At 48.6% G+C, this 26,180-nt stretch overlaps 1 long non-coding RNA gene across 1 annotated transcript; it reads left to right on the top strand.

The window, feature by feature from the left end:
- The first annotated feature begins 888 nt into the window (after window positions 1-888).
- Window positions 889-26,018, top strand: LOC140713209 (uncharacterized). Its single transcript, XR_012095113.1, has 2 exons — window positions 889-1,376; window positions 25,845-26,018. It is a non-coding gene; the product is annotated as an uncharacterized lncRNA (long non-coding RNA).
- Window positions 26,019-26,180: the final 162 nt, after the last annotated feature.

The raw sequence follows: 26,180 nt of genomic DNA, 5'->3' as shown, positions 1-26,180 counted from the left end.
GCAGGGTGCCGTGCGGGCCTGTGCTGGGCCCAGGCATGTACGGAAGTTGTGAGGGCCACAGGACACAGATCGGTCTTGGTTCACAACTGGTGTCGATGGCCACGCAGCATTTCTGCCAGGTATATGAGTGCGGGGACTTGGGTTTTGGTGTGTGCGTCCTGGTTGCCTAGTTGCTTGGAAGACCCCTATTCAGACCCCAACCTGAGTCACCGTGACAGGCCTCCTGCTTCACACGCCACACGGAAGCCGTGGCGTCGGTCACTGACACCCACCAGCTGTCAGATGTGCGTGTGTATCTTCCTTGGTCTCGTGATGGGTCTTGTTTTGAGGTTATAGTAAACGTTCTTTACGAGGGGTTTTGGATTTTTTATGTTGTTTGCAAGGAGACAGCAGGGAGTGCTTGAGCAGTGAGATCCCCTTTCCAACCAATGCAATATCAGATCCCAGCAGGTAATTAAGGCAGCGGAGCTATAGGATCACCTTTCCAACCAATGAGAATTCAGATCCCAGCAGGTAATTACGGCAGCGGAGTGGATGGCAGAACCCTGAACTGTGGCTGTTCCTGGTGTCTTGCCCCGCGGACAGAGCGTGCTGGGGCCTCCGTGGTCCTCTGTGGGGTGAGTGGAGTGCATGAGCTGGGTGCTGCTGGGCCCTGGCTGGCTCCCCAGCCCGGGGTTTATGCAGCACTCGTTAGACAACTTGGAACCCAGAAAGCAGCACGAGGAGAACGGGATTGTGCCTTTCTGGATCGTTGGTGCTTCCCAGTCTCAGACACTGAGCAGGCTCTGAGGGGTCTCGCCGGGAAGACTTGCACAGTCGGCCCCCAGGGTGGAGTGGGGCTGCAGCGGGTCTTGCAGGAGCTGGAAGTGGGGGTGAATGTTTCGCAAGTGGGACCTTTCAAATGGGCCCAGTAGGATGCATCCGTGGAAATGGTGCCACCTAACGCAGGGCTGCGGCTAGCAGGACCTGAAAGGCTGCAGCGGGCTCTGTTTCTGCTCTCTCTCTCGAGTCTCTGCACGGTTTTCCTTGGTTTTTGTCTGTTTGGAGGACGCTTCCCCCTTTCTTGCGCTTACCTACCCTTCTGAGCTTCCTTGTTGAGTATGACAAAGCCCTGAGAACCATTTTTATCGCATAATTGTGTTATCCTGGTGGCTGGATAAATGACCTGCAAATGTGGGTGACTCAGTAGCTCTGAGGGTGTTCAGTATGCAAGACAGAGGTGGGAAGGAAATGTTCAGGCAGGCATCAGAGGATCTGTTCTCTGCTTCACACTGGGGCCTTGGTTTGCTGAGAGTCTTCACACTCAATCCAAAATGGGGATAATGAAGTCTCACGGATTCGGCTTCAGCTGAGAGCTGCCTCCAGCACAGTCTTGTGTGAGTAACAGTTTCTGTGTTTGGTGCGAAGGGCGGGCGTCAGTTGATCTTATTTGTGGTGATGCTTATGGTGGGTTTTCCGTAAGGAATGTAGACTTTATTAGCTTTGGCAAGGGAATCCTGAGTGATAAATTGGAAGAATGTTTCAGGAAATTCTGGAACCTGCAGTGAATCTGGAATCTGTATGAAACTGAGATTTGGATTCTCACGATTTCCTAATGCTACCCCGAAACCCAGTAGTTGAGACAGTCGTAGAGCTTCAGTTGTGCTGCCCTGGTTCCCCATTTTAAAAGGAACACGTTGCTTTCATCTAGAATGTTCTGAGCTCTGAGTGCTGCCGGCAGAGTGACCAGCTCTCTGCATCAGAGGGGAAGCCAGGGCTGTGCTCAAGGTGTCGCAGCAGCTGGGAGCTGACCCTGGACTTCAGGCATGTGTGATGCTGAGCATTTTCTGTAATTTCCAAGGGTGTAGTGGTCTCCTTGGTGTTTTACAGTCTTCTGAAGCTTTTGATGTGTCTGTACTTTATAGATTTTTCAGAAGTAGACAGCATTTTCCCACACCCTTGGGCTGAGTTTCATCAGAGGCTGGTGTGTGGGAAGCACCACACCCACATTCTGACAGGGAAGACTCTGGTGCCCAACTGAGGTCAGAGTGGAAATTTGTTCTTCCTTCCCTCCAGTCTGGTCCAGCTGCTCCCTGGTTGCAGAAGAAAATCATGCTTATCCAAGTCGTAGGCAAACCCCCGAAGTCAAACATTTGTCTTTTTTCTTTAATAGGCCCATTTAGTTTATAAGGGATGATAGGTAGATAAATGTCTTTTAGGGGAAAATTAATTTCCTTAATTACAGAGAACTTTTTGGATAAAAACTGCAATCAGGAAGCTATTTTGTAACAAGATCTAGTTAAATACTACAGTGGAAAGCTCCTTATATTTGATCTTAAACTTGGGCCCTGTGTGCGTGTCCGCACGCTCGTGCTCATGACGCCAGGCGCAGATGTGAACTACAGGCACAGTACATACTTTCTGGTTGCTTTTTTGAAAGTCTCATTGCTTGGCCTCTCCGACTCAAATGTTGAGTTACGTTGATCCTGTTCAGAATGTTCATCCCTCCGTCTAAGGTCCAGTCGTCTTTCAGGGAGGAACCGTCTTCCTCATCTCTGTCTCCTACAGTATTGTATATTTAATAGTCAAATATTTATAGGTTACATGGGTACATGGGTGACTGATCTGTTCATTAGGAGGAAAACGATGCCAATTTTCACATCATTATAATGCACTTGTTAAATGATTGTTAGTATAATGAAGTTTCTATGGCAAAAGAGGCTTTGCAGATGTGAGTGTAATGGACAGTGAGATGGGGGAGGACCCTGGGTTGTCCAGGTGGGTGCAGTGTTTTCACATGTGCCTTGATGAGAGGGAGTACGAGGGTCTGCCTCAGAGGAGGAGACCTGAGGATGAGATAGAGGCCAGAGGGCTGTGGGGCTGAGGGCGAGTGTGGGGCAGGGGCCGGAGGGGTGCAGGGCTGAGGCCGGGGCAGTGGTAGGAGGGGTGTGGGGCTGTGAGTCAAGCTGCATGGTGGCCTCTATGAATTGGGAGACTCCAGGCAGGAATACAAGCTACTGACCCCTTGACTTCAGCCCTGGGACTCCTGACTTCCAGGGCTGAGAGGAGGTTTGCATTTGTGGTAATTTGTTGCAGCAGCAATAGGAAGTTAATGAATTGTATCTGTTCTTCACCTCCAAACCTTTGAAAAGTAACCCTGTTGTATTGGCCTTTTGTGTGCCCTAAATTCTAATGAGATGGTTTGTAGGACACAAACGATGACAGAACAAAAAGTTGGACAGAAGCAGTGTCTTCTGCGGTTCTGTAGTTTGGGTCTGTGAAGTTAGATTTCGGTCAGAGTGTGTGGTCTTGTTCAGCGTATACCTGGAGTACTTGTTCAGAGCTCCTTGGGGGGTGGTCTTTAACACTGTTAGGATTAAAACTCCAAGCACATCAGGGCCAGAGTTCCTGAGTCAGTGTTAGGCGACCTTTGAATAAGAGTTGGCATGTAGAATCTGCCCACTTTACTAGTATGAAGCAGCAAAATCTTTTTTTTTATTTTTTGAGGTGGAGTCTGTCACCCAGACTGGAGTACAGTGGCGAGGTCTTGGCTCACTGCAACCTCCACTGCCTGTGCTCAAGTGATTCTCCTGCTTCAGCCTCCAAATTGTATGATTTATTTTCCTGTTTTATTTACTAGTATGTGAAAACTCTGCAAACTTTATTAATACAAAAGACATGCCAGAACTTAGGAGAATCTGGCATTTTCCCATGCAAATTAGTAGTGATGTGGAATTCCTGGGCTGGTTTGGTTTTATAAGACATGGGGTGGATTCTTTGCCTAATTTCTGTGGAGCTAACAATTGTTAATCACCCAGCACTCTTACCTCCCCCCAACAGCTCAGGTGAGGGGGGTGTTATCCCTACTGTCGTGATGAGAGGCAGGAGACTGAGGCTTAGATGAGCAGGTGACACATTACTGTCCAGCCCCACCCACCCTGTAGTTTCCTGCCATGGCTCAGTTATCTTCCTGCAAGAAAGGACAGACACCCTGGTGCTGGGTAGAATTCCTTGTGAACCCCTTTCCAACCTCCAGGGAGTTCTTGTTTCACAGTGGTGGCTCATGGGGAGTCCTCTGGCCCACTGAGAAAAGTGACTCATGTTGTGACATTACTGCCTCTGTCCGGTTGCTGTTGATTGGGTGATTTGTAAAGAGACATTTATTGCTCACAGCTCTGGAAACTGGAAAGTCCAAGGTCAAGGCAGTCCAAGGTCAAGGCACCTGCACATCTGGTGCCCCAGGGCCTGTGGCTCACAGAGGGCAGCATCTCGCCGGGTCTTGCATGGCAGCGGTCGTCTCGTCAGAACTCAGGTGGTGGAGGAGCAGGCCTCCCAACAAGGACACCAACCCCAGTCCTGAGAGCAGGACCTCCCAAGGGCCCCACCTCTTAATGTATCCCATCAGAGATGGTTTCAGCATGAGGTTTTGGGGACATTCAGGCCACAGCCATTGCTCTGCTGTGGTGTTAGGGCTGCATGGCATCATTACTGCAGCAGAGCCACAGCTTCTTATCTGCATTTGCTGCAGGAGGAAGGCACAGGTGCCTGTGCAAGTTGGGGTTCGGTGCAAGAAGTGGAGACCCTCTGGGAATCTTAGCAGGAGGAACTTAAGGGCTTTGAGAACTGACACTTTAGGACTGTAGTTTTTTTCAGACTATAAAAACCTTGGTGTGTGACAATACTGAACATTGCCTGAGCCCTGTGATCCTGTAAAACAGTGATGGTTAAGACACTCCCCCTCCCCACAACTGCGCCCCCACTTTTACTGCAAGAAGCCCCTTCCCATGTGGCTTAGGCTGACTGGCGGATGACCATTTACCGAGGGCAAGGCCAGATACAGGCCTTCAAACCCCCCTTCTCTGCCTTATGAATGATTAGCTAAACTGCCTGTTCCACTAATCAATCACCTCCCACTTTGAAATGGTTCTTCGTGGTCCGGTTGCGCCTAGGGGGGTAGACTTGTCTTTGACTGTCGCCTTCCACAGACGACAGTTAGGGTGGGCAGGAAAGAATTCTCTGCTACAGGTCTGCATTCCAGGCTGTTTCCAGAACTGGGAATTCTGGGGCCCTGGAGTCTGGGAATGGATTTCTAGTTTCCCAGCTTCAGGTGGAGTTGAAATTGAGTTAGGCAACCCACCACACCCATCTGGAGCCAGGAACTAGAGCCATTTTTAAAGTGGCAGTTTCTCCATAAGATTACCCAAAAAATGTGCTCAGCACGTTTCTTTCTTTCTCATATGCATTTGGCCATCTAAAATGGGAATGGTGGTTTTTGGAAGCATGGATGTAGTTTTAAATTTTGAGTATTGTAAACCTTAATGTAGCTTCTTAAAATGTTTGCCTGATTATCTAGAGATTTACTAAACCTTTGGAGTGGTAATAATGAGTTGATCTATATGACTTTGCTTTCTATGATGCAATGAAAGTACTCTAGTTAAAACCTCTGCAGTTGGGTCAGCACGCGATTGGCCAAAACACATTCTGCTTGGGTTTCTTTAACCAAACAAGGGAATAGAGTGTAGACTGAAGTGGCAAATTCATTTCAGAGCATGCCAGAGCCCTCAGTGATTGAGCAGCCTTCTCAGGTGAACGTGTAACGTGCCGTGAGTCTTGGCAAGCCTGGCTACTGATGTGTGCACGTGACACCACAGAGCCACACCTAGGAAGATGTGGTTTCTGTAACAAGCTTTGGAAAACCAAAGTTCAACTTAATTATCCAACTTTGTTACAGAAAAAGCTTAGACCAGATAGCCAAAGACCTGATTGTTTCATGGTTGAGACATGGTTATAAAATTGCCCTTACTTGGTGCCAATCAGTGTTGGTCCACAGTGATACTCTTCCAACCTCACTGAATAGTTTGGAGACTGATATGAGACTGTGAAAATCTCCTTAAGGTGAAAAGGGCTCTGGGGCACCCGGGAATGTCCACACACCCGTGGCCATTCCCCTATAAGGTGGAGAGGACGGCTGGGTCACGCGGGAGCATCAGCACACCCGTGGCCATCCTCTTTAAGACGGAAAGGGCTGCTGGGGTGCCCCGCAATATCTGCACACCCGCGGCCATTGTGGCTGTCCCCCTTTCTGCTCAGTCACCTCTGTGTTCCCGCATTCAGGCTTTGGGACACTCATGAACAGCTCGTCCCCTGGACTGGTGAGGAAGGAGTGGGAGGTTGTTCTGAGGCTCTGTCACTGTCTGCCCTGTCATGAGCTGGGCAAGGCAGTGGCAGTGACCCTGGAGGAGTCTGGTCAGGGAGGGCTCCGGCAGGAAGTGCTGAGGCTTGAAGTGGCTCTGCCAGTCGTAACCAAATGTCTTCCCTCTTATTTCCATGATTCCTTCTAGTTCTGCACCTTGCACTGCAGTGTCTCTGTGTATCTATAAATACATGTGAGTTATGATACAGGTGTCTCTTTCTCCTCTGTCTGGGGCTGGGCCCAGGGAGTGAAGTGCAAGACCCCCTTACTGCTGGATGCCCACCAGCACGAGGCACTGCCTGCCCTGCTGATAAATGCCTACAGCGAGTCCTGGAAGCCTCCTTCTGAGCACCTGGCCTGTTAACGGTGTATATGGGAGACAACTGAGCTCCCCTTGCCCCACCCTGAGCAGAGACTAGGGAGGTGGCGGCAGCACTGCCTCCATGGTGCATCCTTGGTGCATGGAGGAAAGTGTGTTCATGCTTAAAACACAGCTCATCCTCTCAAAAGCAGGGTGATAACCACATTTACTTCTGGAATCTTAAAAAAGGGCCTGTCTCTTTGAGAGAAGAACGTGGCATGTATGTGTGTACCTGCTTTGTGTTTTTTTTTGAGACTATTTCCCTCTGTCACCCAGGCTGGAGTGCGGTGGTGAGATCTCAGCTCACTGCAAGCTCTGCCTCCCGGGTTCATGCAATTCTCCAGCCTCAGCCTCCCAAGTAGCTGGGACTACAGGCACCCGCCACCACGCCTGGCTAATTGTTTGTATTTTTAGTAGAGACGGGGTTTCACCGTGTTAGCCAGGACGGTCTCGGTTTCCTGACCTCGTGATCTGCCCACCTCAGCCTCCCAAAGTGCTGGGATTATAGGTGTGAGCCACCGTGCCGGGCCGTATGTGTGTACCTCTTTACAAGTCTTGCCCGACCTTTGCATTTAAAAATTATTGAAAAACTTAAGGATGTAACTGACAAGAACTTTATAGGTTTCTCCAAGTAAAAATTTGGAAAAGTTAAGTGAACCCATAATGTGTTTTATTTCTATGAGTCCCACACTTGGATTTTTAAATGTGGGCAAAACATCTGTATGTTCTTCAGCCTGATTTCCGTGGAATCGTGAATGAAACCTGCTGAAGTTGCCGTGCGGATTTTGTTATGTGGCGGTGACAAGTGGGGCTGGTCATCAAACAACTGGAGGGATCCCTGTCCTTTCTGTGCTCCTGTTGGACACTAGGCACGTGCTTGGGTGTTTTCTGTGTGTGTGGACAAGATGAGGACAGAATTTCCAGATTCACACGGTGGTATCTTCTCCCTTTTCTGTTAAAACGTGTCTTCTGCTGCTTCTACATAGACCAAGTGTTTCTTTCTCTTGCCTGTCTACATAAACGCTGTTTAACAAAAACCGTATTATAGACATGTGAAGCTGAATTCCACATGATAAAGCAGATAGAGATGACTGAGTATACTGTTTTGTGGAAGGAAGGTTTAAAATGATTTTTAACTTTTTCCCTGAAATAGGGAATACTTTTAACTTTTTCCCTGAGATAGGGAATAATGAAATGGGAAAATAATTAAATTTTCCCATGTAATTGTTAGATTATATTGAATTATTAGATTATTCATGTATTGCAAGGGAAAAAGGAACTAGATCACCCCATGTACTCAAATGAAAATTTAAAGGGTATGGGCGAGTTCATTTGAACTCCTTTAATTTGTTTTTGTTTGTTTGTTTTTGACAGTCTCACTCTGTTTCTCAGGCTGGGTGTAGTAGTACAATGACGGCTCACTGCAACCCCAACCTTCTAGGCTCAAGTGATTCTCCTGCCTCAGCCTCCCCAACGGCTGGGATTTACAGGCGTTAACCACCACACACAGCTTATCACCTCTTGGAGACTAGCTTTGAGTTTGGGCATTCATTGAACTATATTTTGGTTAATTCTCAAAGTTTGTCACTGTTTATCTTTAATTTGCTAAAAATCTACATGTATTGTAAAATGCGTTACATTTCCTTAGCATTCATGGATTCCCCATTAGTGGGGCAGAGACACAGAAGGGCAGAAGGCGTTCGGACATCATCAGGGTTGCAGTTGAGTCCTTGCCCCGAACACACTGGAGCTCTGGGCTCTGTGGCCCCACGGGGGTCCTCTGTCCACTGAGGGGGCCGGATTACCTGGAAGGTCCCTCCAGCCTCTGCAATTTTGCCCTTTTCAGGTTAACATCTCATTGTTGTCCTGGACAGCACTGCCTTTCGTTCACTGACCCACGAGTGAACAGCTGGTCAGTGGCCAGTGCTGCTTCCTTGAGCTGGGAGGTGGTGATGTGATAACACTTCCATGGAATTTGGTTCTTGGTGTATTAAGGGTTCAGTTGTATGTTTATTTTTATTTTTATTTTTATTTTTTGAGACGGAGTCTCGCTCTGTCGCCCAGGCTGGAGTGCAGTGGTGCAATCTCGGCTCACTGCAAGCTCCGCCTCCCGGGTTCACGCCATTCTCCTGCCTGAGCCTCCCGAGTAGCTGGGACTACAGGCGCCCGCCACTGCGCCCGGCTAATTTTTTTTCTATTTTTAGTAGAGACGGGGTTTCACCATGATCTCGATCTCCTGACCTTGTGATCCGCCCGCCTCGGCCTCCCAAAGTGCTGGGATTACAGGCGTGAGCCACCGCGCCCGGCCTGTATGTTTATTTTTAATCTGCACCTCTGAATTGGTCTTTTGATTGCAAAGAGATTGCTTACTGGATTTGTTTCTGAATATTTCATGGATAACAGGAGAACCTTGGTTATCTGTGTGTTCATTTAATGTGTTTTTGCCTGGCATTTATTTGGGTGTGTTAGCCCTTAGCCCACTTTCTGTGTGTGGTGGAGTCATTGAAATCATTTATGTGAAGTGTCTCTTCTATTAAGGCCAGAGGACGTGGGGTGGTGTCTCCCTAAACTAGAAATGGCATTGTTCTGCCCTCCTCCCTGGGAACGCTGGTGTTTCCAGGTCTCTGAACTTGGCTACCACACTGGGAGAGTGGCTGTGGCTTCTGGAGCCCGTTTTGTGCGGGACTGACTCCTTCACTTGCTTTATTCCTCACTGTCTTTGCTGCTTTATGACGCAGGGATGAGGGAGTTGGGCCCAGGGGCCTTGACTATGCCTGAAGGACCCGATGCAGAAAACTCCTGGTTCTCCTATATTTCCATAAATAGCAAGGGAAGGACTCGGGGGCACCCAGGGACCTCAGGGGTATAAGCTGTGTCCTCTCGTGGCCCCAGTTGTGGCCAGTGACGTTATTCTCTTTAACCTCAGGCTTATTTTCTATAAAAACACAAAGGGACAGAAGTAGTTCAAGGGCCTCTAAAGACTTACGTAATTGTTAATAGGCCTAATTTTATGCTTTCTTATGTATTAAGAGCAAATCATGAAACAAACTCATTTCTGTTTGAAGAAATCTTTACTGCTCTCATTTTTGTGGCAAGCAGCATTGATTCTTTGCTTAGTGAGCGTTAGTGCCCTCCTGCCTAGTGCTGCTGCCTGGTGTGTCCTCGCACACACCTCTGTCCATTGGTCTCCGTTCACCTTTCCGCCTAGAATTGTAGGAGGGGCGCTGGGATCTTAGGGCTAGAAAGAAACTCTGAAGACCACTTTCAGGGGTGGCTTTTAGTCAGGGCTTCCAGAGAGACAGCCAGCCGGGTGTGCGTGTGTCTCCAGGGCGAGGCTTGTTGCAGGGGCTACAGTGTCCAAGAAGCCCCAGGACACACAGCCTGCAAGCTGGAGTCCTGGGAGGGTGTGGCTTGAAGACTTGAGAAGCGGAGGGTGCAGATCCCACCCGGGTCTGAGGAGCTGAGACCCAGGAGCACGGGCTGCAGAAGACAAATGTCACTGGCCCATCAGCCAGACAGGTGGAGTGAACCCAGTTTTCCCCGCCTTGCTGTTTTACTCGGGCCCTGGGTGGATAGGGTGGTGCCCCCCACACCGGCGAGGATGGGTCTCCACTCAGTCCAGAGGCCAACATGCATCTCACACAGAAATAATGCAGAACCAGCCATCTGGGCACCCTAGGCACGCTCAGGTTGATGCACAAAACCAACTCCGTGCGTGGCCCTGACGTCTGCGTGTTCACATCACTCCACGCACATTACTCGGTCGTCGCCTTGGTGAGTTTGTAAGCTCATTGTGTGGTTCTGGGGCTCTTTGTCCCGGGTGGTAGTGGTAGTGATGTCATCACCACCCAGCTCAGGTATGAAAGGTGATGGCACCAACGGCTCCTTGTTTCTCAGACACTTGAGCGGGTGCTCTGTGCAGCCAGTTCCACCTGCAGCAGCATCTGTTCCCTATGTCGATTCCATTCGGAGTATGTGCCTCCCTTCTGTTGAGGGTGCAGCCTTCTTTCAGGGAAGAACTGTGTGCTGTTCGCCTATATCTCCTGTTGTGTATCTCATGGCTGAATAAGTAGCTATAGGATACCTCGGTGGCTGAATGATAAGTTCATTGGAAAGAAAACTTTATAATCTTTTTTTCTTTTTGGGATGGAGTTTCACACGCAACGCCCAGGCTGAAGTGCAATGGCACGATCTTGGCTCATTGCAAACTCTCCCTCCTGGGTTCAAGTGATTCTCCTCCCTCAGCCTCCCAAGTAACTGGGGCTACAGGCGTCTGCCACCATGCCTGGCTAATTTTCGTATTTTCGTTAGAGAAGGGTTTTCACCATGTTGGCCAGGCTAGTCTTAAACTCTTGACCTCAGGTGATGCACCCACCTCGGCCACCCAAAGTGCTGGGATTACGGCCATGAGCCACCACACCCAAGAACTTATTACCATTTTTTTTAAAATCATAATGGGCTTGTTAAATGCTTACATTAATGTTTATTTTTAAAAATGTTATCTGTGACCTTTTAGCTTTTCATAGCACTTCTCGTGTGAGTATTTAAAAAAGGCCCTTTAGTCGTGGGGGAGAAGCGGTTATCCCTTTCAGCAGAGGGAGATGGAGGAACAGGCCGTGGTGGGTCTGAGCACAGGCAGTCACCCCAGCCTTAGTGCTTGCTTAGGTCTGTTCTCCGTTCACCGTAGCCGCATCCACTCTCATTGTCAGCTTAAAAATAAGCTTTTTCCTCTTTCTAATCAGAACAGTTAGTTTGTTAACCATCACGTTAAGGTATCGAGAATGATGGCTTTCAGGCCTCAGATATGACACAAGTAATAAATGCAGCTGACCCTGAACCACATAGGTTTTGAGCTTCGAAGGAACACTTATGTTAATTATTTTCCAACCAAACCCTTACTGAAAACACCTGGCTTTGTGGAGGGCCGACGTTTCCTACATGCGGTTCCATAGGGTGGCCGTGTAGTCCTGTGGATACGTAGATTTGGGTAAACTCGGGGGGTGTTCTGGAATCCATGTCCCTGTGTATACAGAGGGACAACTGCAGCTTTTTAAAACTTTGTGTCCTGCCTTATCCTAAAACGGCTCCAAGGTGGATGCAAAATTATTTCATTTTTTTGATTTTCTTGGTGGGATATTGATGTTTATTCTTCAGTGTCTAAAATCCTGAGTGAACAGAGTTACCACTTCACTAACAAAGCCAGTCTGGAAACACATACTGAGATATCCACCTCTTCTTCATGGTTTCACAAAAGGCCATGATCATATTTTATTCAGTTGAACTGTAGGAAACTGGCAGTATTTGCTGTTTTTGGCCTACAAAATGGCAAGTGCGTACGATATTAAAAACAAAGGCTTCCTGGATGGGGAAAATAGGAATCGGTAAGAACCTGAAGTTGTCTGTCATGGCCTCTGAGTCACAGGTAAATAAACCTGCGTGAGGGGAAGTTGGTTGTACAGTATTTTCCTTCTGTTTTGAGACTGTCAGAAAAAGGTCAGTTCCATTGCGTTGGGTCCCTTTGCCTCACCTTTGCTGCATAGGGGATTTGCCATTATACCTCTTGTTTCCAGTGCCCAAGAGGCTGATGCCACATAGAAGACCTGCAGGTCGGTGGATGTGAAACAGGCATCGGACACGCTGTGCACCTTGGGACGCATCTGAGAAGTGAGTGCTTGCGGCAGGTCTGAGGTGAGGGCGTGTTCCATCTCCTCTCCCTTCTCTGGCTTTTCAGGCCTTTGAAGTTGGTCCTGGAAAGTGAAATTAGTTAATGCTGATTTAAGCTCCAGGTCAAAGTCGGGGGGCCGAAGAGACCCGCCCTTCACTAGGGGTGTGAAGCATTGGACCCTCCCATCAGGAGGCAGCAGGGACTCGAGAAAGCCCCACATGCCCTCCAGTTCCCTTATGTTGAAATTTTTTGTACTCGGCCATGCCGGATCATTTTGGGAGGTAAATGGGGCGTTCACATGGGGGTGTGCAGTATTGTTAGGTGTCAGGTGTGAGAGTTGAATTTGTAGAAGCTGTGCGGATAGGAAAGGGCGTGGCAGGGAGTGCTGTTTACAGGGAGCAGATTTAACGTGAGGTCTGTGCTCTGCCTGGGTCCATGTCTGACCGGTGTCTCCCAGTCTGCAACAGGACGTTCACGTGACTCGGCGCCATCGTCCCACTCTGTGTAGACGTCTGAGGATCTGTCCGCAGCTGCTCTGTGAGAATGAGTTGTGATAATTAACTGAGAAACAGTGAACAAATCCTGAATTTGTTAGCACTGGTTCCACGGCCACTTCTGCTGTGGTTGGAGTCATTCATAATAAAGTGTGCTGGACTCCTATGCAGAGCTCTGAATTTCAGAGGCCCTTTAACTTGGCAGCTAACCAGCCGCTTCCTTCAGAAGACATTTGAGTCCCCTTTACCTACCAGGGTGACTCTGGGAGTTTGAAGATGAGTGAGACAAGCCCTCCGTGTCTTGTGGATTTTGCTGTCCAGAGGGGAGACAGATGTGGATGGTGAAGGGGGCCCTATCAGAGGTCAGCGCATGTCAGTTTTGTTTCTTCAGCACTTGCTATGTTCAGGCGGTGCCCCGGGCCATGTGCAGAGCATCTGGGGACCCTGCCCATGGCATCCCAGGCACAGCTAACATCTGTGCCATCTTCGTACTTGGCCTGAGTTTTGGGGAAGTACCGAGGATGGCTTCTGCCTTTGCTGGAGAGAGTTGGAAGTCAGGGCAGCCCTCCACAAGGAGATGATCGCCAGCTGATTCCTCAAGAAAGAGAGGTGGTCCCCACATGGGCAAAGCAGGGCAGCATGCACAGACCTGGGTGTGGGGTCTGGGGCAAGTGCATCTGAGTGGGGTCTGCTGGGAGACAGCAGGGGTGAGGTGTGAAGGCAGTTGGAATTGACAGGATAAATTATCACTAAGGCGATGCTGGGAAAACATAAAATTGGGACTCTCTGGGGTAAACGTGGACTTAGGGTGACCCTGGGCGTGGGTGTTTTCAGGCTCTGAAGGCAGAGATTTAAGAAATTGGGGCAGAGCTGAGCCCCAGATGAGGATGAAGACCACCCTTGGGATGTTAAATGAGACAGGGGTGGAAATCCAGTGAATATCCTGAGGTCAGTCCAGCAGGAAGGCAGCAGAGGAGACCGGTGTCCTCAAAGGCCCCTTGGGCCTGTCTCTCAAAGTGCTGGGATTACAGGCATGAGCCACTGCTCCCTGCTGATACTTTTAAAATTTCTAAGCTACTCTCTCTCATACCCACTCCCGTATTTATTTTTTTTAGACCAGGTTTATGGCTATATTTTTTCCAAGGGAATCAAAAAGTTACCTGTTTGAAGTACAAATAACACCGTGTTTAAAAACCAAAAATGCTAATTTGCATAGAAGTTTCCAAATACCCAGTTGGTTTGAGCCTTGCATTGCAGTGTCACTACCTGCTCCTAAATTTCTACACGATGTATAGATAGCGAGGCAGGGGGACGGCTCGTACATCTTCAGGTTTCGATTCTACTAACTTAGGCTATATTTTCATTTATTTTGGCACACCTGTGGGTGTGGCAAGCAATGCCAGGGTATTTATTTTGAAGCTTGTCCAACAACAGTTGGGAAGATTTTCACATTTTTAGAATTTTCATAGTAATAGTTATAATTTACAAAGAATTTAAAATTGTGTAGTCATTATTTTGCTTTTTTTCTGGATGTGCCCCAAAACAGGATTGCTAACTATCATTCTACATCACAGGATTCAGAACAGTACCCTTTTGGAGCAGATGCCTGTAATCGAGGAATTCCGCCTAGTCAGTTCACTTTAAACGTGTTTAAAAGGTTTTCTTTATCCTAGTTGGCACCTGTGGCTATAGTTTGTTTTCACTGCTGAGGAATATTCCATGATGGAAACCGTAATTCATCCGTTTTTCATATCGGTGGACATTTGGATTGTTTTGGGAGGGTGTGTATGTCTATTCAGCCTTCATTTTTTCAGGATTTTTTGTAGAAGATAATGTAACAGTGTAACATCCTCTGGTACAGAGCCAACACGAACCCTGATTACAGCCACACAGACTCACACACAGACTCTCAGGCCTTGTTACCAACGCACAGAACCATTTTCTTAAGTTGAAACACAGTAGCAGAACCTGAAGCCATGTGAACGGGTCCTCCGATCTTACACTTGGAATTCACTTTTTATTACTATGTCTGCCAATTAGGAAGCATATCAATTATACAGAAAACTGAGAATGTAAAATTATACGTTTATAACAGAAAAAACCTTATTTAATACCCCAGAACATATGGCTATGTTTTTCCCTCATGCCCCACCACTGTTTTCTTTGCTTGAAATGGGAAATGATACTTGAAGGTGGTTTTCTAGCGACTGTTAGGCTGGCATAGTTCTTCAGAGACAGAGGATGTAAAGCACATGGAGAATTTCTGTTTGTGGAATGTGATTTCCCGGTCACCTCATTCAGACTGCCACCGCCTTCCCTTCTGGTCGCCTGCACCGTGGGACGTCTGAGGAGGTCCCTGTTTCATCCTCTGGAAATTCTGAAAAGGAAGGAGAGGAGGGTGTGCAGGGTGTGGTGCATTTGTGTTGGTCCTTCGAGCTTTTATTTGGAGTCTCGGCTGCCTTGGTGGTTCCTGCCTTTATGTCTCTAGCTCGTGGCTTCGTCCTTGTGTCTAACTCACAAGCAGACAGATGGAAAGGGAAGTTGTATTCAGCCAACAGCTTGATGTTATTCTCAAGGCTCAAATCAACTAGGTATTTGGAGACTTCTGTGCAAATTGGCATTTTTGGTTTTTAAACATGGTGTCTTATTTGTACTTGAAATGGGTAACTGGTTCTCTGGGAAAAAAATATAGCCATAAAGCTGGTTCTTTTAAAAAAAAAAAAAAAAAAAAAAAGGAGTGGGTGTGAGAGAGTAGCTTAGAAATTACACCAGTAATGGTTGGGCCTGGTGGCTTACGCCTGTAACTCCAGCACTTTGAGAGGAGGAGGCAGGTGGATCCCCTGAGGTTAGGAGTTCCAGACCAGCCTGGTCAACATGGTGAAACCCCGTCTGTACTGAAAATATGAAAATTAGCCGGGCATGGTGACAGGCACCTTGTAATCCCAGCTACTTGGGAGGCTGAGGCAGGAGAATCACATGTACCCGGGAGGCAGAGGTTGCAGTGAGCCGAGATCGCGCCACTGCACTGCATCCTGGGAGACAGAGCAGAAATTCCATCTCAAAATAGAGAGGGGGGAAAAAAAACACCACAGTAATGGAAACCTGGTTGCGTCATTTGTGATGGAGATGGCGGATTATTTCCTTTTTAGTGACAGGATGAATTGGATATGTTTGCAGTATTGATCTTGACAAGGGAAATGGTGAGAACCAAATGTGCCTCCCAGCTTGGGCCTCGCCGTTGGCAGAAGACCGTGGCGGGCAACAGACTGGAGACTCGGAGAGCGAGGGGAGAATTCTCACGCCTTGTCGCTGGTGCAGTGTGTGCTTCTGGACTCCTGCTGGAGGGAGTGGCCCCTTTGCCTTGCAGGCTTTGGTGCAGTGGAGACCTTAGGACCTGCCCCTCCTGGCACACCTGTGGGTGTGGGGAGCAGTGCCAGGGCTGAGGCACAGGTGCTGAGCCCGGAATGTGGGACGGCAGAGGCTGCACACGCTGGCAGGCGTCTGCTCCAGCAGCCGGGGGTTTCTGCAAGGGGGCGGGGGTTGGTTTTCCTCCTTGAATTTGGGTGGGGAGGGTGTCCTGGGGTGCTGTGTCTGCGCTTGTGTTGCTCTGAGGTCAAGTTGTGGCCCCGAGTCCCTGTCCCTCTGCCAAAGTGAGGGTTTGCCCATTTTTAGGTGAGATTTCCCTTGGGTCCAGGTCTCTAGCAGTGGGGTGCATTCCAAGGGGGCGTGAGCACGGTGGACGCGCGTGGGCCTCTTCCTCTCCCCTCAGCGACTGGGCTGTGTGTGAAGAGCTGCCCAGCGGAATCACCCTCCTGCCTGGTGTTTCATTCACCACAAATCGTTCTCACTGTGCACTCCTGAGTCAAATGTAATCCAGGAATGGAATGTGCTGTTGCTGGATGCCACACACAGCATCAGGAGCTTAGTTGGGGATTATATGATCTTACCCCACACCTTAAAAGTAAAGACTATGGTTGTCAAACCTCTGAGGCCAAGCCAAGCCATCGCATCCCCTGTGACTTGCACGTATATACGCCCAGATGGCCTGAAGTAACTGAAGAATCACAAAAGTGCAAATGCCCTGCCTGGACTTAACTGATAACATTCTACCAGAAATAAGTGAAAATGGCCGGTCCTTGCCTTAAGCGATGATTTTTTGTGTGTGTGAAATTCCTTTTCCTGGCTCATCCTGGCTCAAAAAGCTCCCCCACTGAGCACCTTGTGACCCCCACTGCTGCCCGACAGAGAACAAGCCCCCTTTGACTGTAATATTCCTTTACCTATCCAAATCCTATAAGACGGCCCCACACTTACCTCCCTTCGCTGACTCTTTGGACTCAGCCCGCCTGCACCCAGATGAAATAAACAGACATGTTGCGCTCACAAAGCCTGTTTGGTGGTCTCTTCACACTGGCGTGCATGACAATAGTTAAGGGGATACTGAAGTCTTTGGCAGCTCCAAGAGCTTTTTCAGTTTGTGTCAGGACATTTTAGGCAGAAGGAAAAGCTTGCTAAGAGAATCTTACAGAAATGTATAGTGCAGTGCCATTAACTCGTGGAACAAATGTGTAACTTTCCATGGCGGACCTCTGGAAAGAGATGCACTTTGAGTGCACCCTGGCCTGCTCGCTACAAGAATCGGCCGTGTCACCCCGCTTTCCGTGGGTCTGCAGGTGTGCGTGGTCCATTGCCCTGCACTGTGGCCATGGAAGGGAAGATGATCTGGAATACTGGCGACAGTTATCGGTGTGTTGATATGTGCTGCTTTCTACAGGGGAGAACATTTCTGTTTAATAAACGTCTCATCACGATGATGACTGCAAGATATTTGAGTCTCATTCAATAGTGTTTCTGGATTCCTTCTGTTTTTAATCTGCTTTCTAGCACTAGGCAAGTGAAGACATGGAAAGTAAATAACCCATCGAACTTGTAGAGACATGGTGTTGTGTAGGAGCAGACTGTAGCCTCTGGCTGTTTAAAGATTGTAGTAAACCTCTTACCTGGCATGGTCAGGGTGTAAATTATCTTGTTTAATTGAAATGTGTACGAGTCAAAGCTGGCGCCTGCATTGTTGATGAAATACCAGATTTTAAGGGAACATGTCAATGTGCCATAAGATACCAACAAAGTTCCTCACTGAGGTTTGGCGCGGGTTCGGAAGAGCTGGGCCTTAGGTCACCAGGGTCGTCTCTGGGAGCAGATGCTCAGTGTGGGCATTAGTCACTTAGCCTTTCCAGAGCCGAGGAACAGCTCTCTGTGATGGTTTTTGGAACCTGTATTTTGAGTCAGTTTGTCCCACTTGACTCGAAGTTGCTGCGCAATTTCAGACCTTTGCCTCCACTGTGCGCTCATTTTCTTGTCCCCTGATAACTGCCTCGGTTGCCCTGGCCTGACATTTGAGCCTCGTCGTTCAAGGACACAGGCTCCGTGGTGGGGCCAAGGCCGCGACTCCGGCTTGCACAGTTCCTTGCCTCTCGCCATGGTTTACCACATCACTCCCGGGATCTCCCGTTTAGAGGAAGAGTGTCCGTTTCCTGCAGGCCCTGTGTGGTGTGGAAACCACCCCTACCTACCTTTCTCCTGTTTGAACTGTACCATGAAGCTATTTCTGTTCTAGTCAACCGTCAGAATTTAAGGAACAGTGATTTATGTAACTTATCACACGCTTCTCAGCAGTTCTTTATGAATTTCATTCTGTTGTGAAATTATTGCAGTTTTCATGGCTATGCTGGTCTCACGTTGTGGCCCTTGAAATGAATTCCCTTCCCCATTGTGTGTTAAGGTTGTGCCCGGGAGCTGTCGAGGCCTCACCTCTGCTTAGGGCAGTGGCTTTGCTCTCCTGCCAACAGGAAGAATCTTATTTAGAGCATTTCTAATGTGGTTTTTGCTTCCAGACAGAATTCCTTTTTTCACAGAGACAGCCACTAAAGTCACAAATTATGCTCAGGATGGACACACGGGTCAGCTGACAGAGTGGAGTCCAGAACAGATCCAAAGACGCAAAAGCAGTTCAGTGGAATTTGAGTCTTTTCAACAAATGGTGCTGGAATTATGGGACAGCCGAATGCAAAAGAGTGAAAATAGGGAGAAATTCCTGTATGAAAATTAAGGTGGACCATAGCCCTGAATGTAAAATATCAAACTACAAAAGAAAGGGAAATTGTGGAGACCGAGGGTGAGAGCTCTTAGCCATACCATGATCCATAATCAAGGAAGAAAACAAGTAGGTAAGACACATCAAAATTAAACTTCTAATATAAAAGACACCCCTAGGGAATTGAAGAAACACATTTTTGATAGACGGGGACAAGATTTCTGTGAACCATGCAGCCGGCAAAGGACTCATATCCAGAATGCACAGGACTCCCATGGCTCATGACAGAGAACAAACCACCTGACTTAAAAGCGGAAGAGACATGAACAGATGCTTCGCTGAGAAGGACTGGAGGATGGCCCGAAAGCATCTGAAATGACCTTCAACATGACTGGTTGCACCGAGATGTGCAACGAAGCCGCAGTGAATTTGTTCACACCCCTGCTGGAGCGCCTAAGGTCTTCCGACAGCCCCAGGTGCTGGTGAGGACAGGCTGTCGGGACTCCTGTGCAATGCTGGGGTTCAGCACGGTGCAGACAGCTTGGCAGTTTCTTACAAAACTGAACTCACACAAACGTGGGGCCCGGTGACCCCAATCCTGGGTATTTACCCTAGAGAAACAGAATCTGATGTTTAAGAAAAACTGTGCCCAGATGTTAATAGCGCTGTCTATAGTTGCCCAAAACAGGTCACAAGGTGTCACAGCCATACGTGGAATAATATATACCCAGCAGCCCCGAGGCCTGGCTGTTGATCACAGGACACCCCGGGTGCACCTCCAAGCACGATGCCCAGGAAATCGTGATTTTGCGAGTGTTTTGCGACAACACTCGCAAAAGACAGACCCGGGGGATGGGAGAACACAGAGAGGGTGGTTGCTGGGAATGGGAGGGTATGCTTATGAGGCCCCGTGAGTGGGTTTGGGGCTGTTGGACTGTTCTGCTTGTGTGATGATGATTATGGGAATATTTGTGCCGAAATTCACAGAACTGAACACTGTCCACTTTACAGTAATTTTTAAAAGGTGGTAATATGCTTATTTTCGGTACTGTTTTTAATGGAAGATGGAGTTTGCAGATGATTTGTCAGGGCAAGCCTGTCTCAAGAGTTTGTAGATGATTCGTTAGGGGCCTGTCTCAGGGCCCTTGGGTTGGGTTGGGTTGGGTTGGGTTGGGTTGGGTTGGAAAAGCCTTCCCTGTTGGGGGCAGTAGCATGGGGCATGGAAAGGATATTGCCAAGGAAACACGTAGAATCCTTTGAGGAAACATATGTATTTCTAACTTGCTATAAGATAGAATTGGAAATTGTAATGGTTTTGTTTTCTAGAGTCTTGGTGGAATAGGGAAGACAGTGTAATAAAAGCTAATTTTGAAATGAAGAATTTTAAAGATTTTCAATAGCAATAGTTCTAGGAAGTCAGCCTGGAAATGTTTTTAAAGATGTTCAATAGCAATAGCTCTAGGAAGAGTCACCGTGGAGTTGCTTCTTAGGCATTGGTTTCCTGGCTGTATCTTTCGACTTTCATTTTTAAGTTTTGCTGTGAGTTGAGGATGTGTGGGAATAGCCATCCCCAGGTGTTGGGTAGAAGTGGCCCTGCAGGGGGTGTGCATGTGCCCCGAGGCCTGAGGCACTGTTTCAACCTAGCTTGCAACATGGGGACTCTTGTCAGTGGCTGGAGTAAGAGTACCAGCCTGGCAGGCTGGGGAAGCCCCGGGGTGGTCTGGGCACTGTCCTCCCTGCCTGCAGGGTGGCAGCTGGAGGAGCTTGAAGGCTGCCTGCCTCGTGGCTGTCAGCACAGCAGCCCCTCCTGGCCCTGGAGCAATCTTTGGGTCCATAAGTCTCTGCGCCGGGACTTGCCTCCTGGGACCTCCGCCGCTGTCCTGAGGGCCCTGGTGCCACTTTCCCGGTGGGACCCAAGCCTCAGGCAGCTGTGACCCCAGATTCGGTTGCTTTCCCTGCCGTCTCATTGCAGCACGAGTGCTCACCTCACTCAGTGTAGAGCCTCAGGTTCCTTCAAGATCCCCAGAGATGGAATCTCCCAATTTAACAAGATAGTTGGTGACAAGATTTGAGCGACACTGATTTAACTCAGCTTCCAGAGTTTAAGTTCCCAAGACACAGTCCTGCTCCTTCCTCGGCCTCATCCTGTGTGGCTGGTGTGGATGCGGGGTTTCCGGAGGGTGGGGCTAAGGCAGGTTAGCAGCAGGGGGATGGCTCATTATTGATCGCTCAATGCCTTGAGGATAACTAGGATTAATGGCCTTTATAGGGCTGTAGTTTTGGAGTATATATATGTGTGTGTGTGTGTATATGTGTGTGTCTGTGTGTGTGTATATATATATACACACATGTATTTAAATGAGGTGGACACGGTTATCACTGCATTTTTCTGACATGAAACTTGGAGAGCAGAGGGTTTAGGAAACTCCTGAAGCCACACGGTCAGCGGGACCCGGGCGGTCTGGTCTTAGACCCTGCACTGTTTGCCCCTCGCCACGCTGTCAGCAGACCCGGGTGGTCTGGCCTTAGAACTCACGCTGGTCGCCCCTCCCTGCCACATTGTGGGGTTTTTCTTGCTTCTGGGCAGCATTTGATAGCTTGTGAAACAAGACCAAGACTTACTATGAGTGGATATGCCATTATCTGATATCCAGAACGTTTCCTGGACCTGGTGTTGCCGATGTCACGTAAGGGAAGGTAAAAACATTTTCATTGTGGTCACTGGGGCTCCTGAAATGGTATTTTTCCCAGTGAAAGTTTACTCCTAAAAATCTTTTAACTCAATACTATGTGAATAGGAAGAAATGTGTTGGGCTCTAGTTAAATGTCTCAGAGCCACAGAAGTAAATGAGGGCACCTTCCGAGCACAGCCTCCCGGAGGAGGCCAAGGACGTTTGTCTGGAGGGTTTGCCATGAAGCAGGACTTGGGCAGGGCTGGTCTGCCTGGAGAGGCCTCTGCCATGATGTAGGTTAGTTGAAGTAGTTGAGGGTTGGTGGTGTGAGGTCGGTGGTCCCCGAGGAAACCCCTAGCAAGGCCGGTTTCCGTGGGATGGAAAACTGCCGTTCAGTGGCTTTAATCCTGGCTTCACGGGTCTGACGTACAATCCTGCACTTGGATACTTGGATCTCAGCCAGGTCAGATGGCCCTGAAAGGACATTCGGACTGTGACGGCTGCACCCATTCTCAGCATCTGTAGGGTCTCCTATGTATGTGTGTGTTTCCATTTTCTTTCAGCACAATTTCTCCCAGCGAAGTCGTGAGAAATAGAAGGAAACGTGGAATGAAGATGTGATTGAGGAAAGTGTGGTGTGGTCTTCGACCTTATTTTGCCTTGGTTGGTGCTCAAGAACTCCACCTGACCTCAGAGCTGAGCGTTTCTGCCAGGAAGTCCTGCCTTTTATCCTGCCTCGAGGCCTGTTGAGACACTCCAAGAAGCTTCATTAACAAATTGCCTTTTCCTTTTACAGCAGTTGGATATATTTGCAGTAAAACAAAGGAATAACCCCCCAATATGGTGATGAAATGCATTTAAGTATAGATAACATTCAGTCTTGAAGGGCCTGGGATTTTAATCATCTTTGGGTCATGTAACAAGTGGTGTCGGTGATTAAAATCTCCTGACAGCTTTGTTCTGCCACGTTCCTCAGTTTTGAATGATGATCTTCCTGGTTGTACCTTGGAGGGGCGTTTGTGTCAGTAGAGAGCAGAGTGGTGGTTCCCAGAGGCTGGGAAAGGACAGAGGTGAGGCCCCTGAAGGACACTGGTCTTCCTGGTTTAGGGGTTTGGGGCTCAGCCACCTTCCTGGGTCCGTGTAAATTATACCCAGGATCATTTTCACTCGCCCCACTTTAGTTGAGCATTGGAGCTTCAGGATATGTGTGCCCATGTCACCTGGGCCGTGATCCTGGAGTTGGGTGAGACTGATTCCCAGGTTTATAGAATTACTCTGGGATTATTGAAAACAGAAGCACTTGAGGCATTCATAATGCTATTTCCTGAACATAATTTATGTTCAGTTCTTCAGAAACATTTATCTGAGGAAGCATCTATAACTTTTATTTTCTGCCACTCAGTGCTAGAAAGAACTGTGCAACACTCAAGTGAGTGGCATTATTCCTCTCCCTCCACCATGCAAGCAAGATTGAAGGTACCTCTGGCTCCCCTCAATCTTCTCATCTGCAGGGTGCCTGGCGTGGCAGTGTGCTGCCTTCCGTCTTCTTTTTGGGGAGAATTAGTTGTGTTTATGTGTACTGCTCAGCTCAGCGCAGTTGTGTGGGTGAGGAGCTTGGATGCTAGGTGACCCTCCCAGGCCTGCCTCCCACCTCCCTAGGCCTTGTTCTAAACTGACAGATAAACAGTGTGTTTTGGAAGAGGACAGCAGCAGGGCAGGAGAGAGTTTGTTCAGACTTTCTCCTTGCACTGACGTTTGAGCCTTCATCCAGCTTGGGCACTTCTACAGAGCTGCGTTTGTGTGTTGCAAACCATTCCCTCCCAGTAACCGTGCTTTCAGAGGTTTGGAAATGTGACTTAACTCATCTTCAATTTAAAGCGTACTATTAAATTTTAGTGTTGAAACTGATGTATTTTATGGCCTTTATTTGATTTCTCTTGATTTTTTTTTCCCCCATATGAGACATGGCATCTTAAGGGAGACAGCCTGGTGTTGGCCGCCTTTCCTGAGGATGGAAGTGAATTCTGAAAGCCCTTTATGTAGGCAGCGAAATAATCAGGGAACCATTATTATAGCTATGCCTGTCCATGTAAAGCGAGCACGACTCATAAGCAGAAAAAAGTGCAGCCCGGGGGCAAGGTGAGCCCTAATGCTGCCTGTGCCTCACCTCCCTGCCATGAGGAACGCAAGTGCAAGTGCAGGTGGTTGAGTTAGCCTCCAAGCCCAGCCTGCGTCCCCCTCACATCCCTCTGCATCTGCAGGGGCACAGGCCGTGCTGCCACCCCTCGCTCAGTGCCAGGGCTGATGCGTCAGGAACGGGGTAGTGTCCGTCCCTTGCTCGGTGCCAGAGATGATCTGTCAGTATCCCTCGTGCTCATCTGGTCCTCATGTCTTCATCACCAACCTCCTGCTGGTAACAGGCTTGTTATTACCTTGGTATGGGTAATAACATACCCATACCAACGTATGTAATAACATACCCATACCAAGGTGTTGTGGGGCGGTGCTCAGTCCTCCGAGGGAACTGGCCCTTAGCTGATTCATATTCAACAGGATCGGGAAATGGGTTCTTGTTCCATGTCCTGGATCCCAGGAAGCCCTTGCCCTGGACCCTGTAATGACCGGGGTCTTCCTGAGAAACACTGGTGCCACTGGAACACAGCCCGACCCCCTCCAGTTTCTCCGCTTTGTAACTGCACTTGTGTTTAGCAGGTCTTCCAGGACTTAGACGCTGCTTGGTGTGAGCCAGGTTTTGTGTGGAAAGAGGACAGATCCGAGCCGGCAACCAACCAGCCGAGAACCATCTTTTACGCTTCCAGATTCTGTGTCCAAAAACTCACCCGTGGACATTGAGGGTGATGCATTTCTGCTCCAAGACATCTGTGGACTCAGCTGGAGGGATGGAAAGGATGTGGAGCCTCTTCACTCCTGGCCTGGGCTTGGACCTGCTGTGCAGCCTCTCAGTGGCACCAGGGCCCCCTTGTGTCACAGTGGCCTTGGGTTGGTGGCACTGCCCCAGGATGTCCCAGGCTTAATGATAGTAGGGCCTGCTTGTGCCATGGCAGCCTCGGGATGGTGGCACTGCTCCAGGGTGTCCCAGGCTCCAAGGCCAGTGTTCCGTCCAGCGAAGGGAAGTTGTACTGTAAGGTCTAGTCTCGGAAGGTGCCTGGGGTCCTATCCTTCAGAGCGGTCCTGCACTCACCACAAATCAAGCCAGGGGAGGCCCTGCCAGAATTTGCAGCTGTGTTTCAGGTTGTTCCACAAGGCCTCTTTTATTTTGGGCTAGTCAGGTATATAATTCTTATTCTCTGGTTTTTTTAAGACAGGCAAAAAAAAAAAAAAAAACCTTTTTGTTGCCCAGGCAGTGGTGTGAGCAAAGCTTACTACAGCCTTAACCTCCCAGGCTCAAGCGATCCACCTGCCTCAGTCTCCTGACTAGCCAGGACCCACAGGCACATGTTCCACATGTCCTCATGCCTGACTTATTTTTGTATTTTTTGTAGAGATGGAGTTTTACAATGTTGCCCAGGTTGGACTCAAACTCCTGGACTTAAGCAGTCCAGCTGCCCAAGCCTCCCAAAGTACTGAGATCACAGGCATGAGCCACCGTGCCTGGCCAAGTGTGTTTCTAATTTCAAAATTAAGAGGACCTAGAGTCAGTTAATTATGTCTCTACTGGAACATGCTGCTTATAGTACATTAGGAAAAATCCAGAACTTGGTAAAGGAGCTGGACAGACACAGCCCTTCGAGGTTGTCTGATGAACCCCTGTGGTGTTTAACCATGTGGAAGGATGTACCGTGTCAGACTCACTGTTGTCGGCGGGCTGAAGCCCAGGTTTCATGAGGTTATGTGTCAACTTGTAGTCCTTTCTCTGGCAGAGATGCGAGTGACTTCTGCTCAGTGAGAGGCTCATCTCAGGGACTTCATGGCCTGAGGGACGGCAGCCTGTTTGAGCTGATCGAGCAATCTCGCGCTACCCTTATTTTCTGAAACGCCTATGAGTTTCACACTTTAAAGATGAGTTCTCATACGGTCTTTAAAGCGGCTTCATGCCCGCGCTCCTTGGTAATGATTGAATGCTTTTTTTGACCCCTTGTCCCCTTTCTTTGGGGTGTTCCAGTCTCAGTTCTCATGATGTGTTCTGCTTCTGCAGGAATTTCTGAAGCTGCTGAGTGTAGAAAGCACTGAGGAGGCTGTGTGCCACCCCTGTGAGTCTTCCAGACATGATCCTCTCCCCTTGGCGAGGCAGTGTCCATGACATACCGAGGAGGCTGTGCTCCTGTCCCCCGTGAGCTTTCCAAGTGTCCTCGTCTCCCCTCCAGGGGGACAGGAGGAACCTTTCAAACCGTTCTTAAACTTGTTTTCATGTCTTTGTTTTAACAGATTTCTTTGCATCTTCTCCCTTATCCAGAAGTGAGGGTGAACGCTGAGTTATTCACGGGAGTCAAGAAACCACACGCAGCCCAAAGTGACGTTTGTTTCCCTGAAATGATTTGTGTGTGTTCACCTTAAAATGCAATTCAGTAAAACAGGTGTGTTTTGAGGAATGACTTTAAATTACTCAGGTAAAAATGTGACAGTTAAATTTCATCATCTGTGCGGGTGTCCACAACCCCCTTCTGTGATTGCTTGTGAGTTTGTGACTTGTGGTTATTTTTGAAGAAAGAAAATCTGTTGCTGAGGACTTTAGAGGGTGTGCTGGGATTGTGTAGGGTGGAC

This window comes from Chlorocebus sabaeus, chromosome 13 (assembly GCF_047675955.1).
Source record: "Chlorocebus sabaeus isolate Y175 chromosome 13, mChlSab1.0.hap1, whole genome shotgun sequence".
Lineage (NCBI taxonomy): Eukaryota > Metazoa > Chordata > Mammalia > Primates > Cercopithecidae > Chlorocebus > Chlorocebus sabaeus.
The sequence above is the reverse complement of the archived record's forward strand: the minus strand, read 5'-3'. Positions and strand labels throughout refer to the sequence as shown.